This window comes from Stomoxys calcitrans, chromosome 4 (genome assembly GCF_963082655.1).
Source record: "Stomoxys calcitrans chromosome 4, idStoCalc2.1, whole genome shotgun sequence".
Classification (NCBI taxonomy): Eukaryota; Metazoa; Arthropoda; class Insecta; order Diptera; family Muscidae; genus Stomoxys; species Stomoxys calcitrans.
In genome coordinates, this window is record NC_081555.1 from 155,091,187 (window position 1) to 155,096,147 (window position 4,961).

Here is a 4,961-nt window from a genome sequence, read left to right on the forward strand (position 1 = left end):
TTCACAAAAGAAAAAAAAATCAAATTAGATTTTTCATTGAGTTGATGTGATTTTGTTAGCCCTCCGTCGATTTTGTCATTTAATAGGAGGGCAAACACTACGCTTTTGTAGATAACAGAACAACGCATACATAAGTCTACAAAGTATCGTCATACTGCAACTGTCTACATTTTGTAAAACCACAGGGCGATAACTATGTTGTACCCTTAAAAGCGTCCATTCTTTCAGCAAGAATAATAAAAGAAAGAAAGCTTTGCTGAGCCTATTATCATTAACTACATTTTTGGTCTCTTTAATTGGACTTCGGCAGGAGACTTATCAGTTATAAAGTGTCCCCAAAAAATTTGTATGTATGAAATAAACAAAGTATTGAAAAAAAAATCTATTAGATGATTAACAACGACTGTGAATTGTTAAACTTGGCTTTTTATACCCTCCACGGTAGGATGGAGGTATACTAATTTCGTCATTCTGTTTGTAACTCCTCGAAATATTCGTCTAAGACCCCATAAAGTATATATTGGGTTGCCCAAAAAGTAATTGCGGATTTTTCATATAGTCGGCGTTGACAAATTTTTTCACAGCTTGTGACTCTGTAATTGCATTCTTTCTTCTGTCAGTTATCAGCTGTTACTTTTAGCTTGCTTTAGAAAAAAAGTGTAAAAAAAAGTATATTTGATTAAAGTTCATTCTAAGTTTTATTAAAAATGCATTTACTTTTTTTTTAAAAAATCCGCAATTACTTTTTGGGCAACCCAATATGTTGTACCCTTAAAAGCGTCCATTCTTTCAGCAAGAATAATAAAAGAAATAAAGCTTTGCTGAGCCTATTATCATTAATTACATTTTTGGTCTCTTTAATTGGACTTCGGCAGGAGACTTATCAGTTATAAAGTGCCCCCAAAAAATTTTTATGTATGAAATAAACAAAGTATTGAAAAAAAATCTATTAGATGATTAACAACGACTGTGAATTGTTAAACTTGGCTTTTTATACCCTCCGCCGTAGGATGGAGGTATACTAATTTCGTCATTCTGTTTATAACTCCTCGAAATATTCGTCTAAGACCCCATAAAGTATATATTGGGTTGCCCAAAAAGTAATTGCGGATTTTTCATATAGTCGGCGTTGACAATTTTTTTACAGCTTGTGACTCTGTAATTGCATTCTTTCTTCTGTCAGTTATCAGCTGTTACTTTTAGCTTGCTTTAGAAAAAAAGTGTAAAAAAAGTATATTTGATTAAAGTTTATTCTAAGTTTTATTAAAAATGCATTTACTTTCTTTTAAAAAATCCGCAATTACTTTTTGGGCAACCCAATATATTCTTGATGATTGATTTCATGACATTTTAAGTCGAACTAGCCATGTCCGTTCGTCTGTCCGTCCGCCCGTCTGTCTGTCAAAAGCACGCTAACTATCGAAGGAGTAAAGCTAGCCGCTTGAAAGTTTGCACCAATACTTCTTATTAGTGTAGGTCGCTTGGGATTGTAAATGGGCTATATCGGTCCACTGATATAGCTGTCATATAAACCGATCTGGGATCTTGACTTCTTGAGCCGCTAGAGGGCACAATTCTTATCTGATATGGCTGAAATTTTGCATGAAGTGTTTTATAATGACTTCCAACAACTGTGCTGAGTATCGATGAACTCAGTCTATGACCTGATATAGCTGTCATATAAACCTATCTGGGGTCTTGACTTCTTGAGCGTCTAGAGTGCACAATTCCTATCCGATTTGGCTGAAATTTTGCACGACGTGTTTTGTTATGTCTTCGTCTTCCAACAACTGTGTCCAATCGGTCCATAACCTGATATAGCTGACATATAAAACGATCTGGGGTCTTGACTTCTTGAGCTACTAGAGGACGCAATTATTATCCAATTTGGCTGAAATTTTGAATGAGGTGTTTTGTTATGACTTCCAAGAATGGTGTGTTAAGAATGGTTCAAATCGGTCCATAACCTGATATAGCTCCCATATAAAACGATCTGGGGTCTTGACTTCTTGAGCCACTAGAGGACGCAATTATTATCCGATTTGGCTGAAATTTTGCATAAGATGTTTTGTTATGAGATTCTACAGCTGTGCTAAGAATAGTGAAAATCGATCAATAACCTGATATAGCTGCCATATAAACCGATCTGGGGTCTTGACTTCATGAGCCTCTACAGGAAGTAATTCCTATCCGATTTGTCTGAAACTTAGCATTAAGTGTTTTATTATGACTTCCAACAACTGTGCTGAGTATCGTTGAAATCGGTCTATAACCTGATATAGCTGTCATTTAAACCTTTCTGGGGTCTTGACTTATTGAGCCACTAGAGGACGCAATTATTATCCGATTTAGCTGAAATTTTGCATGAGATGTTTTGTTATGACATTCTACAACTGTTCTAAGAATAGTTAACTTACTAGATTTGGCTGAAATTTTACAAAATGACTTCTACTATGGTCTCCAATATTCAATATTCTTTTATCCTTTGTTTGCCTAAAAAGGGATACCGTGGAAAGGGCTCGACAAATGCGATCCATGGTGGAGGGTATATAAGATTCGGCCCGGCCGAACTTAGCATGCTTTTACTTGTTAAAAAAAGTAAGGGGTGAGTTTTTAGGCATATTTATACCTTGCACCATAGAATAGAGGAGGGTATACTAACTCAGATCAACGTATAAATTTTAACAGATTTGACTGAAATTGCATCAAATGACTTCCAACGTTTCTGAACAACCCCATGGCAGCCGGTTGTACGTACCGGATCGACCCGATGAAGTCCTTCGTCGGCAAGGGCTACCGCCTCAGTATACAACATACTGCTACAACAACAACAACGTTTCTGAAAACTTTGTTGAAGCCTGAATTTTGTCAAAATATGATTTTTATCGAAAATATGGTTCAAATTTGCATATTTTTCTAACTTATTGTTAACGAAACTTCCATTTATTTTTTTTTTAATTTGTACATCTGTTGCATTTTAAAAGTGAAGTGTTTCCGCCTCCAAAGTGTACTTTGCTGGTTTCATGTTCTCGTATTAAGGAGTTTAATTTCGTTGGGATAAAAGTCCACCACTCTCTGCTGCACTCTTATGACTCATATAGCAGACATTGTGTTTTGAAATCAATTCTGACTCAATTTACGATTCAAATTAAGTCAAATTGAATAGGGTCAATAACATATTCCATCTTTCGACGATAAGATTGTTTAAACAAAATACGCAGGGTCTCAATCTATGGCAGTAACTAAATCAAAAACATAGAGAAAATATGGAATTTGGGATCTGCAAGTATGATTTTTTTTCACGCATGCTGAGAATCTTAAAATAACTGAAAATAGTTAGTGATAGCCGTTCAGTAGTTTTGAGTGAGAAAATGGAGTTCATGGTCAATCCATATGAGTATTAAGATGTGTTCCGCCACACGATAGTACCCAATTTAATTATCAATTTTGTGCTATACTCATAGGGGGTACATATCAGTTTGGGGCTGGACTTTCACCCAGGTTACTTGACCCCAAAAATTTGTTTCAGTTTGAGAATTTTGAGGTGCTATGTTATGTTAGATTAAAAAGTACCTACCAAGGTTGCTAGCCGAAGGAAGTATTTAGGCTCCAATGTGTTGGCGCTAAGAGAAGAAGACAAAGAATACCGATAGACTTGCACCAATGTACGGTGCACATCAATAGAAAGAAAGAAGAGGAAAGCATCATCAGTGGTATTGAGTTAAGAGTCTTACTGAGAGACCGGGCGGTACCGGCTAATACTGAGCCGATATGACAAGCTAATTTAGTAGCTTCTTAAAATAACCAATTAGAGCCACACAGGCTGGAACAACAACAACGTGGGAGCTTGACAAAGATCGCTATCTGCAGATGGAAATTACATAGTGCAAATAAAAAACTATGTGATGTAGTTATGTGGCTTCTACAGAAGAATGCTGAAAGTTTGGGGTAAAATAAGGGCGATATTCGTATAAAGGCATAACAACGTGTATTAACTAGCTTTCTCGGGGGCACTTCTCAGCTTTGCCGCGGTACCCTGTACCTTTTCTGTTATCGTCTTACCTCTTTTGTAGAAATGTATGCTTTCCCAAAGGCATAACAACGTGCATGACATTCAGTGGCTCTCTCGGGGGCACTTCTCAGCTTTGCCGTCTTATCGTCTTACCTCTTTTGGCAAGTTTATACTTCCCCATTGTTAGTTGTTGTTGTTGTTGTAGCAGTGTGTTGTACACTGAGGCAATCCGGTACGTACAACCGGCTGCCATGGGATTGACTGCCCATTGTTAGTCGTGCCCGCTAGCATGGCATTCCACGATTAGTCGTATCCTGCCATCGTTCTCGTATTCTAGCCTTTGCACTTCCTCCTACGTGTTCATGGTCTCCATTCTCACCATCGTCAGATCACTAAATTAAGTAACCACTCTAATACACCATTTAACAGCTATTAATTTGTTTGTTATCTACTACCAATGGGGAAGTTGGGCAACAGAGTTGTCGGACTTCAAAAATAAAATGGGATTTTCCAGTAAACATTTTAAGCAATAACAACAATTAGCTAAAATAATAACAAATATATCCTATATTCTACTATTGATTTCTTCCTAAAATGTTTTAGCTATTTTAGCCGGCTTTTTGACATTTTCATTATCTGCATTAAGTAAATGATTACCAATTGTCAGGTCAAATGGCCGCATTGTCATCCTCAAATCGATTGGTTTCGATTAAAATATGAATGAACTAAAGTTATTCAACTTATAACAAGTGATTTCGGCTGCACCCTCTTTGTAAAGCTTATTTCACCATTGCTTATTTACACCCCCTAACCATAGTACAATAGTTCTTTTCAACCTGTGTTTACACGACACACTTTGCAAAACCAAAAATGACGTAGTCGCTTAAGTTGGCAACCAACTTTGACAAACGTCATCGCACATAGGGCTGGCAACCCCGAACATGTGCAG